This window comes from Somniosus microcephalus, chromosome 27, assembly GCF_052327205.1.
Source record: "Somniosus microcephalus isolate GS21.2 chromosome 27, FLI_Smic_1.0, whole genome shotgun sequence".
Lineage (NCBI taxonomy): Eukaryota > Metazoa > Chordata > Chondrichthyes > Squaliformes > Somniosidae > Somniosus > Somniosus microcephalus.
In genome coordinates this window covers 46,397,392-46,409,443 of record NC_141013.1, presented here as the reverse complement: position 1 = coordinate 46,409,443, position 12,052 = coordinate 46,397,392, and the positions used below count along the sequence as shown (strand labels likewise).

Below are 12,052 nucleotides of genomic sequence, written 5' to 3'. Positions count from 1 at the left end.
CTAAGGACTTTATACTTCAAGCAGAGTCTGTACACATCCTCCCTTCCCCTCAAAGATAACAAATTGGAGGCCGTCCATCAGTGTCTCTCTTCCAGACTATCCTCCAGATCGATAGCTCTGGGTAATTTTAAATTAACAGATTGGAAATGCGTAACAAAACTTAGGTAACCAATCTAAATAATCACAAAAATTATGTGATTACCGAATTCAACAATACAAACATCACTGGTGTAGGACATGTTAAATGCTCTTTTCTTCTCTTCCCACCATTTAACTAAAATGCACTCTTGTCTAGTACTACAGTATGTTGTGCTGTGTACCCACAGCACGTCAGTTGATAAGAGAAAAATCAATTTAGACCTAATGACACCAACAGAATTTTGATGCAATTTCCAGTTGCTACCTAGTAAAATTCATATTCTGCTTGAGCTAACCAATTATTTCAGAATTCAATAGACTAATAAAGGATCAGATTAAATAATCAATTAAACTTTCCTGGATTAATTATTCTTGCTGAATTTTTTGTAAGGTATTATGATGATCACATCAGACAAAGCCAAGATTGCAACAAATGGCTGAACCAAAACGTGAGTTGGGTCTTTCGACTCACTAATGAACTGGACAGAACTGATGACTAAGGTGGCAGCAAAACTCTAGTAGGTCTGTAGATTGATTATTTCAATATTGCAGATGTTTAACATTGACATTCAGTGACTGTTCTAAAACGATCGCCACCTTATAGGGTCCTGTTTCATTATTTAAATGATGTGCAACCTGCGCACAGCGGCGGAGTAAAGCTCAGTACAACTGGTAGAGAAAGCCACATCAAAGTCTGCTGCACACGTGATCTCCTGCTTGGATATCCAATCAAGTCCCAGGACCTACACTACAATACCAGGCTGCTGTGATTCTAACCAGCAAGCACCTAATCACCTACACCCCTGGAAACACAACAGGCCAGTCAGCATCTGCACCATTCATCAGAAATGAAAAAATAAGAGATGAACAAGCTTATTAACTGGATCAGAGTAAGGGAGAGGGGAGGAAAGAAACTAAAAACAGGAAATACGAGTGAAGTGATACTTCTACAGATACCGACAAACCCAGCCCCACATGGCCAGCATTCCCTGCTGCAAGGGTAGAGTTTCCGCTCGGTTGCGCTGATTTTTTTCAGCGCAATTCGCCTGAAATTGGCATAACCCGCGCAGAAGATCGCTGAATTTAGCGCAAATTACATTCAGCACAACGAGTTTCCGTGATTTTTATGCTACAGGAAACTTTTTTTTATCCGGCACCGACAGGACCAACGTGGTGCCGGTTCATCAAAAATTCCGGATAACCGAGAGCTATAGTAAAAGATACGGAGAGCTGAGAGCGCCGTATAAAGCAACAAACCCTGTTGCTTAGCAACAGGTGCAGAACAATGGCCACAAGTTCCAAGCGTCTCTGTAGCTTAGCAACAGCCACACCCAATTGCACAGCAACAGATCAAGGAAGGCAAGTAATATGAAGTAAAACTTACCTGAACCTACTCCTGAATTTTGCCGGTTAACCGAGATTTCCGGTTATTTAGGTGCCGGTAAATCGAAAGTTTCCTGCAGTTTAAAAAACATCGTGCTGGAAGCCGGCCCTGCCCACAAAACTGTTCACGCCTCCAGGATAAATTAATCACCATTGGGAGTTCCCACTAATTGCGCTCGTTTGCGGGCCTTCAAGCTGGTTCTTTTGGGCACAAGGACACTAATAGGCAGGTTTTAAAAGCTTTTTGAATTGTAATTTTTTTTTATTTACTAAGAAACTGACTACCGTACCCCAATATAACTAACAAATGGTTCTGGATTTTCACCTGTTCACATAGTCTTTGTTTCTTCTGTGCTTGTTTCCATTACTTGACTGAGATGATCAGTTGCATGATCCAGCAATCATTCACTGGCACTTACCACTTTATGCTCATTTGTTTTCCAATCCCCGTTTTCAGACTTTATTAACACGCTTGTCAATGCCTCATTTTCCAATTCTGAAGAAGGGTACAAGGCCGAAACATCAACTATCTATTCTCCCCACTGATGCTGACTGAATCACAGAATCACAGAAACCCCACAGTGCAGATAGAGGCCATTTCGGCCCATCGAGCCTGCACCAACACATATCCCACCCGATCCCCGTAACCCCACGTATTTAATCCCCCTAACACTAAGGGTCAATTTATCATAGCCAATCAACCTAACCCGCACATCTTTGGACTGTGGGAGGAAACCGGAGCACCCGGAGGAAACCCACGCAAACACGGGGAGAATGTGCAAACTCCACACAGACAGTCACCCGAGGCCAGATTCGAACCCGGGTCCCTGGCGCTGTGAGGCAACAGTGCTAACTACTATGCCACCATGCTTCTGTGCGTTTCAAGCTTTCTCTGTTATTTCAGATTTCCAGCATGTTGCCTTTTGTTTACACTGCTGCAGGGCCTTGTGGCGTCTGGAGGAGGCATCAATTGAAAAATAAAGACCCATGAAAGTAAGCTATTGTTCTTCTTCATTAAGTATCTTTCACACACTGGAGGAGAATAACGAAGTGGTACACTTCACGGGGGGGGGGGGGGGGGGGGGGGGAGGCAACGGTCTCTGACGTGGAATCATACCAGCAGTGTAGTCAAATCTAAAATAAGCGCTTCCTCATTTGGGACAACACTAAGTTGATGCCAGCTTCTGTCCTAGAAACATAGAAGATAGGAGCAGGCGTAGGCCATTCGGCCCCTCGAGCCTGCTCCGCCATTCAATGAGATCATGGCTGATCATCCAAATTCAGTACCCTGTCCCTGCCTTCTCCCCATATCCCTTTAGCCTTAAGAAATATATCTAACTCCTTCTTGAATATATTTAATGAATTGGCCTCAATTGCCTTCTGTGGTAGAGAATTCCACAGGTTCACCACTCTCTGGGTGAAGAAATTCCTCCTCATCTCAGTCCTAAATGGCCTACCCCTTATCCTTAGACTGTGACCCCTGGTTCTGGACTCCCCGGCCATCGGGAACATCCTTCCTGCATCTAGTCTGTCTAGTCCTGTTAGAATTTTATAAGTTTCAATGAGATCCCCTCTCATTCTTCTAAACTCCAGCGAGTATAAGCCCAATCGACCCAATCTCTCCTCATACGTCATTCCTGCCATCCCAGGCATCAGTCTGGTGAATCTTCGCTGCACTCCCTCCATGGCAAGAACATCCTTCCTCAGATAAGGCGACCAAAACTGCACAATATACTCAAGGTGTGGTCTCACCAAGGCCCTGTACAACTGCAGCAAGACATTGCTCCTGTACTCAAATCCTCTCGCTATGAATGCCAACATACCATTTGCCTTCTTAACCGCCTGCTGCACCTGCACCATCAGCGGCTGGTGCACAAGGACACCCAGGTCTCGTTGCACTTCCCCTTTTCCCAATCTATTGCCGTTCAGATAATAATCTGTCTTCCTGTTTTTGCCACCAAAGTGGATAACCTCGCATTTATCCACATTATACTGCATCTGCCATGCATCCTCGGCTTCAAATACTGTGCAAAATATAATGGCCAATTCATGATTGCTGGAGGGCAATCACCAGCCACTGAAACATGCAGGGATTACTCCATGTAGTACCCAGAGGTCCTCAGCAAAGCTGAATTATGAATGGTGGAAACATTGAGATCAGCAACTCTTTTTGATTTTCCCTCAATAATGCACCACATATGGTTCAAGTTATCTTTCTGGGTATAATGTGGCAGGCAGCCGTCATGTTGTGGCAACATGAGGGTATGAGGAGATTTACAAGGATGTTGCTGGGAGTCGAGAATCTTAGCTATGAGGAAAGACTGGATAGGCTGGGTCTGTTTTCCTTGGAACAGAGGAGGCTGAGGGGAGACCTTATTGAGGTGTATAAAATTATGAGGGGCATAAAGTGGATCGAAAGGACCTATTTCCCTTGGCAAAAACCAGGGGCACAGATTTAAAGTAATTGGTGGAAGGTTTAGAGGGGATTTGGGGGGAAATTTCTTCACCCAGAGGGTTGTGGGGGTCTGGAACTCACTGCCTGAAAGGGTGGTAGAGGCAGGAACCCTAACCACATTTTAAAAAGTACTTGGATGTGCCCTTGGGATGCTGTAACCTGCAGGGCTACGGACCAAGAGCTGGGAAGTGGGATTAGGCTGGATAGCTCTTTGTTGGCCGGCGCGGACACGATGGGCCGAAATGGCCTCCTTCCGCGCTGTAACTTTCTATGAACAAATATTTACACATCAACGTGGGCAGCACGGTGGCATAGTGGTTAGCACTGTTGCCTCACAGCGCCAGGGACCCGGGTTCGAATCCGGCCTCGGGCGACTGTGTGTGGAGTTTGCACATTCTCCCCGTGTTTGCGTGGGTTTACTCCGGGTGCTCCGGTTTCCTCCCACAGTCCAAAGATGTGCAGGTTAGGTTGATTGGCTATGATAAAATTGACCCTTAGTGTTAGGGGGATTAAATACGTGGGGTTACGGGGATAGGGTGGGATATGTGTTGGTGTAGGGGTTACGGGGATCGGGTGGGATATGTGTCGGTGCAGGCTCGATGGGCCAAAATGGCCTCTATCTGCACTGTGGGGTTTCTGTGATTTCTGTGATTTCTGTGAACTAATGTAACACCCCTATTTAAGAAAGGAGGGAGACAGAAATCAGGAAACTATAGACCAGTTAGCCTAACATCTGTCGTTGGCAAAATGTTGGAGTCCTTCATTAAGGAAGCAGTAGCAGGGCATTTAGAAAAACATACTGCAGTCAAACAGAGTCAGCATGGTTTTAGGAAAGAGAAATCATGTTTAACAAATTTGCTGGAGTTCTTTGAAAATGTAACAAGCAGAGTGGAAAGGGTGAGCCAGTGGATGTGGTGTATTTGGATTTCCAGATGGCATTCGATAAGGTGCCACATAAAAGGTTACTGCATAAGATAAGAGCTCACGGAGTTGGGGGTAATATATTAGCATGGATACAGAATTGGCTAACTAACAGAAAGCAGAGAGTCAGGATAAATGGGTCATTTTCTGGTTGGCAAACGGTAACTAGTGGGGTGCCACAAGGATCGGTGCTGGGGCCCCAGCTATTTACAATCTACATTAATGACTTGGATGAAGGGATCGAGTGTAATGTAGCCAAGTTTGCGGATGATACAAAGATGGGTGGGAAAGCAAGTTGTGCAGAGGACTCAAAGAATCTGCAAAGGGATATAGACAGGCTAGATGAGTGGGCAAACATTTGGCAGATGGAGTATAATGTGAGAGTGCGAGGTTATCCACTTTGGTAGGAAAAATAAAAAAGCAAACTATTATTTAAATGGAGAGAGATTACAAAATGCTACAGTTCAGAGGGACCTGGGGGTCCTTGTGCATGAAACACAAAAAGTTAGCATGCAGGTACAGCAAGTAATCAAAAAGGCAAATAGAATGTTGGCCTTTATTTCAAAGGGGTTGGAGTATAAAAGCAGGGAAGTCCTGCTACAACTGTACAGGGTATTGGTGAGACCACACCTTGAGAACTGCGTACAGTTTTGGTCTCCTTATTTAAGGAAGGATATACTTGCATTGGAGGCAGTTCAGAGACGATTCACTAGGTTAATTCCAGAGATGAGGGGGTTGACTTATGAAGAAAGTTTGAGCAGGCTGGGCCTATACTCATTGGAATTTAGAAGAATGAGAGGTGATCTTATCGAAACATAAGATACTGAGGGGCCTTGACAGGGTAGATGCAGAGAGGATGTTTCCCCTCGTGGGGAAATCTAGAACTCGGAGGCACAGTCTCAGAATAAAGGGTCGCCATTTTAGAACTGCGATGAGGAGGAATTTCTTCTGAGGGTCGTAAATTTTGTGGAATTCTCTGTCCCAGAGAGCTGTGGAGGCTGGGTCATCAAATACATTTATAAGGTGGAGATAGACAGATTTTTGCAAGATAAGGGAGTGAAGGGTTATGGGGAGCAGGCTGGGAAGTGGCTTTGAGCCCAAGATCAGCCATGATCTTATTGAATGGCGGAACAGGCTCGAGGGGCCAAGTGGCCTATTCCTTCTCCTATTATATATGTTCTTAACTGTGCCCACCAGCAAGCACGAATGGGCTATTCTATTTTGCACAGTATTTGAAGCCTTTAACAGGAGCTGGCATCAACTGAGGAAGCACTTATTTTGTTTTGGGGCAAGCAATATATTGCATGGGTTAGAGTTAGCAACCTTACCAGATCAACAACAGCCTAGTAGGGTAGACTCAATGCGCAGTATAAATTACAATTCCATGCCTCAGTCTCCTTGCACTTGCAACATCAGACATCTTTGACACGTGGCTCCCCCTCAGGCTCTACACCTATATTGTGCGGAGGATCTTAAATGCAAAGTACAGTATATGCAAGATATAGGGAATCTGACAGTGGACAAAGCTACAAGGCAGCAACCTCAACAAATGGTACAAAATATAATCAAAGACCTACAGATTTAACAAAATCACCAACAAATATACACCAATTTTTCTTCACTGTTATGGGATTGTTGCTTGAAATAGTGTGGCAATTACCCAGGTGAAAGGGTTTAAGTGAAACCAATGTTGGAGCTGAAAGCATATGACATCATGCAAAAAATTAACAGCAGTATTTAAGCTGGTATCAGTAAAAGGGACCATGAAGCCATCGGATTGTAGTGATGCTTCACTAATGTTCTTTAGTTCTCACGAGGTCCTGCACGGGCGCGGGCGCCAACGGCGAGGTCCTGCGCGGGCGCCAACGGCGAGGTCCTGCGCGGGCGCCAACGGCGAGGCCCTGCGCGGGCGCCAACGGCGAGGCCCTGCGCGGGCGCCAACGGCGAGGCCCTGCGCGGGCGCGCGCGCCAACGGCGAGGCCCTGCGCGGGCGCGCGCGCCAACGGCGAGGCCCTGCGCGGGCGCGCGCGCCAACGGCGAGGCCCTGCGCGGGCGCGCGCGCCAACGGCGAGGCCCTGCGCGGGCGCGCGCGCCAACGGCGAGGTCCTGCGCGGGCGCGCGCGCCAACGGCGAGGTCCTGCGCGGGCGCGCGCGCCAACGGCGAGGTCCTGCGCGGGCGCGCGCGCCAACGGCGAGGTCCTGCGCGGGCGCGCGCGCCAACGGCGAGGTCCTGCGCGGGCGCGCGCGCCAACGGCGAGGTCCTGCGCGGGCGCGCGCGCCAACGGCGAGGTCCTGCGCGGGCGCGCGCGCCAACGGCGAGGTCCTGCGCGGGCGCGCGCGCCAACGGCGAGGTCCTGCGCGGGCGCGCGCGCCAACGGCGAGGTCCTGCGCGGGCGCGCGCGCCAACGGCGAGGTCCTGCGCGGGCGCGCGCGCCAACGGCGAGGTCCTGCGCGGCGCGCGCGCGCCAACGGCGAGGTCCTGCACGGGCGCTGCGCGCGCGCCAACGGCGAGGTCCTGCACGGGCGCGCGCGCCAACGGCGAGGTCCTGCACGGGCGCGCGCGCCAACGGCGAGGTCCTGCACGGGCGCGCGCGCCAACGGCGAGGTCCTGCACGGGCGCGCGCGCCAACGGCGAGGTCCTGCACGGGCGCGCGCGCCAACGGCGAGGTCCTGCACGGGCGCGCGCGCCAACGGCGAGGTCCTGCACGGGCGCGCGCGCCAACGGCGAGGTCCTGCACGGGCGCGCGCGCCAACGGCGAGGTCCTGCACGGGCGCGCGCGCCAACGGCGAGGTCCTGCACGGGCGCGCGCGCCAACGGCGAGGTCCTGCACGGGCGCGCGCGCCAACGGCGAGGTCCTGCACGGGCGCGCGCGCCAACGGCGAGGTCCTGCACGGGCGCGCGCGCCAACGGCGAGGTCCTGCACGGGCGCGCGCGCCAACGGCGAGGTCCTGCACGGGCGCGCGCGCCAACGGCGAGGTCCTGCACGGGCGCGCGCGCCAACGGCGAGGTCCTGCACGGGCGCGCGCGCCAACGGCGAGGTCCTGCACGGGCGCGCGCGCCAACGGCGAGGTCCTGCACGGGCGCGCGCGCGCGCCAACGGCGAGGTCCTGCACGGGCGCGCGCGCGCCAACGGCGAGGTCCTGCACGGGCGCGCACCAACTAATGTCGGCTGGTGCAGCAAATTTAAAGGGCCCGCGCAGGAAAAGCATTGTATGTGACTCCAGTCCCACACCAAGATGGTTCACTCTTAACTGATCTAGCAAGCTACTCAGTTGTATCAAATCTCCAAAATGCAGCTGCTCAAGAAGGTGGTCTTCTTGAGGGCAACTAGGTATGGACTATAATGCCCACATTCCAAGAATGAATATAAAAAAAAACAAGCAGCACATTTTTGTGGAACCAACCAGAGGAAAGTGTCTTTCGTTATTCACTACCTAAACAATTGCAAATGATACAACCTCGATTAAATCTCCTCTTAGCCTTCTCTGCTTCAGTGGAATTAATCCCAATATCTCATGTCTCTCCTCATAACTCGTTTCCCATCCCTGGCACCATCTATACTTTAAGCTGTCTGTGGCTTTAATGTCCTTTTTATAATGGGGCACCTAAAACTGCCCAGTCATCGCCCCCTGACCTTCAACAGCACCACCATCGCAGTGACACATAGCTTGGGGAGTCACTATTACACAGAAGATGATCTGAACCAGTCAAATCAACACTGGCTACAAGAGCACGGCAGAGACTGGGTACTCTGAGGAACGGCTCACCTCCTGACTCATAGAAAGTTACAGCACGGAAGGAGGCTATTTCAGCCCATCGTGTCCGCGCCGGCCAACAAAGAGCTATCCAGCCTAATCCCACTTCAAGGCTCTTGGTCCGTAGCCCTGCAGGTTACAGCATCCCAAGTGCACATCCAAGTACTTTTTAAATGTGGTTAGGACTCCTCAAAGCCGCTCCACCATCTACAAGACTCAAGTCAGGCGTGTGATGAAATACTCTCCAATCACCTAGATGAGCGCAGTCACAACACAACTTGCATTTATATAGCACCTTTAACGTAGTAAAATGTCCCAAGGCATTTCACACGAGTGTTAACAAAATTTGACACCGAGCCACATAAGGAGACATTAGGACAAGTGACCAAAAGCTTGGTCAAAGAGGTAAGTTTTGAGGAGCATCTGAAGGAGGTCGAGAGGTTTAGGGAGGGAATTCCAGAGCTTAGGGCCAAGGAAGCTGAAGGCACGGCCACCAATGGTAGAGTGATGGAAATTGGAGGATGCACAAGAGGGCAGAATTGGAGAGATCTCCGAGGGTTGTAGGGCTGGAGGAGGTTATAGAGATAGGGAGGGGCGAGGCCATGGAGGGATTTGAAAACGAGGTTCAAAATGTTAAAATTGAGGCATTGGGATTATTTGGATAGCTTTACCAAAGAGTGTGCACAGGCACGATGGGCTGAATGGCCTCCTTCGGTGCTGTATGATTCTAATGTGGTACGAACACCATCACCTCCAAGTTCGTCTGCAAGTCGCACATCATCCTAACTTGGGCATATGTCGCCATTCCGTCATGGTCACTGGGTTAGCATCCTGGAATTCCCTACCTACACCATTGTGGGAGCAGCATCACAATGACTAGTATTTTAAAGAGAAGGCCCAACAACACCGTCACAGGTTAACTCGGGATGAACAATAAACGTGGCCTTGCTAGCATAAAGCAGGCGAGGCCATGGAGGGATTTGAAAACAAGGATCAAAATTTTTTAATCGAGGCATTGCCGAACCAGGAGCCAATGTAACTCAGCGAGCACGGGGTGATGGGTGAATTGGACTTCATGCGAGTTAGGATATGGGCAGCAGAGTTTTGGATGAGCCCAAGGTTACGGTGGTGCAAGGTGGGAGGCCGGCCAGGAGAGCGTTGGAATAGTCATGTCTGGAGGTAACAATGGCATGATGAGGGTTTCAGCAGCAGATGAGCTGAGGCAGGGGTGGAGACGGGAGGTGGTACTGTGGTGGAAATAAGCAGTCTTGGTGATGGAGAGAATATGGGGTTGGAAGCTCAGCTCAGGGTCAAATAGGAAAAGCTAATGTCAGAAGTGTTAACAACACTTGAAGCTCAAGGCCATTCAAAACAAAGCAGTTTACTTAACCAGTGCCCCAGCCACTGGGCTCAATAGCCACCCCTCCATCGCACTGTGGACGCAGTATGTACGATCTACAAGATGAACTGCAGCACCTCAGTTACTTTGACAGTACCTCCCCTGCAAATTCTACCACTGAGAAGAACGGCAATGGGAATTGGATAAATACTTGAAGGGGAAATATTTACAGGGCTATGGGGAAAGAGCAGGGGAGTGGGACTAATTGGATAGCTCCACCCAAGAGCTGGCACAGCACGATGGGATGAATGGCCTCCTTCTGTGCTGTATCATTTTATGCTTCAAATGCTGTCGGAACACCATCACCTCCAAGTTCTCCTGCAAATCACACATCATCCTAACTTGGGCATATGTTGCCATTCCATCATGGTCACTGGTTGGTATCCTGGAATTCCCTACCTACACCATTGTGGGAGCAGCATCACAATGACTAGTATTTTAAAGAGAAGGCCCAATAACACCTTCACAGGGTAACTCATGATGAGCAATAAATGTGGCCTTGCCAGCATAAAGCACAATCCAAGAACGAATTTTAAAAAGCCCACTGCATTTGGTGCACAATCTCTCTGGGATGCGTCGGTAACATTTAAGCTGGTTAAATGATAGAGACTGAGAAGGGTTCTATCAAAATATATTTGGTTGTCTTTGTTTCCAAAGATTTATTCAGATCAAATGTTGTGTGTGAATGATTGATTGATTAAATGAGAGCGCGAGAAAGCTCATTTAAACCCACAACCTTCTACATAGAAAAACAGAGACAGGGACCATTCGGCCCCTCTAGCCTGTTCCGCCATTCAATTAGATCATGGCTGATCTGTACCTTAACTCCATTTACCCATCTTTAACCCATATCCCTCGATACCTTTACCTAACAAAAATCTATCCATCTATCTGTCTTCAAAATTCCAATTGACAAAGCACCCACAGCAGGAGGAGCGAGTTCCAGATTTCCACTACCCTGTGTGTGGAAAAAGTGCTTCCTAAATGGTTCGCCTCAGTCAGCAGGTTGTGGGTTCAAATCTCAGTCCAGAGCCTGGAGCACAAAATCTCGGCTGACACTCCGGTGCAGTACTGAGGGAGTGCTGCACTGTTGGAGGTGCCGTCTTTTGGATCAGATGTTAAACCGAGGACCTGTGTGTTCTCTCTCAGGCGGACCTAAAAGATCCATTTTGAAGTGGCCTGGCCAATATTTATCCCTCAACCAACATAATTAAAACAGATGTTCTAGGTCATTATCACATTGCTGTTTGTGGGAGCTTGTTGTGCGCAAATTGGCTGCCACGTTTCCTCTGTAAAGCCAAGGTTGTGAAAGGCGTTATATAAATGCAAGTCTTTCATTCTTAAATGACAAAGCTCTAATTTGATGATCCCCACTTGTTCTGGATTCCCCAGAAATAGTTTCTCTTGATCTACCCTATCGAATCCGTCAATCATTTTAAACACCCTTCAACCTTCTATACGCAAGTGAATACAAGCCAAGCTTATGCAACCTGTCCTCATAATTTAACCCTTTATGCCTGGTATCATTCTGGTGAAGCTGGGCTGTACCATATCTTTCCTGAGGTGCAGTGCCAAAAACTGAACACAGTACTTCAGATGGGGTCTTTACAACTGAAGCATCACTTCCTCACTTTTGAATTCCAATCCCCTTGAGATTGGCCTCAAGGGAATCTCTCGAGAATCAGAGCCTGGCATCACTGGCAGGACGTCCTGCAACGGCTACTCTACCTCTGGTCATCATGGTCCACCTCCTGTGACGTGGCTTGTTGCTGCTCCTCATCCACAACCATGTTTATGCTGCAATAAAAACAGAAAATGCTAGAAATACTCAGCAGGTCAGGCAGCATCTGTAGAGAGAAACATGCCTTTTGTCATTTCCCTGCCACCCTCCCACAGGCCTTCCCTTTTTCCCTTTCCCTGCCCCCACACTTGCTTAAAACCTGTTACATCTCTAACTTTTTCCAGTTCTGATGAAAGGTCATCGACCTGAAACGTTAACT

General features: G+C 49.3%; 1 protein-coding gene across 5 annotated transcripts in view; it reads right to left on the bottom strand.

Moving 5' to 3' along the window:
• The window catches only part of asb7 (ankyrin repeat and SOCS box containing 7), an 80,084-nt gene that overhangs the window by 50,116 nt on the left and 17,916 nt on the right, over nucleotides 1-12,052 (bottom strand). The window contains exon 2 of one of the 5 annotated variants that reach the window (XM_085968926.1): nucleotides 11,781-11,849. The exons of the other annotated variants lie outside the window; for them this stretch is intronic. The gene's annotated coding sequence lies outside the window, so the exon portion shown is untranslated. The remainder of the gene's footprint in view (nucleotides 1-11,780; nucleotides 11,850-12,052) is intronic. 5 annotated transcript variants of the gene reach the window in all.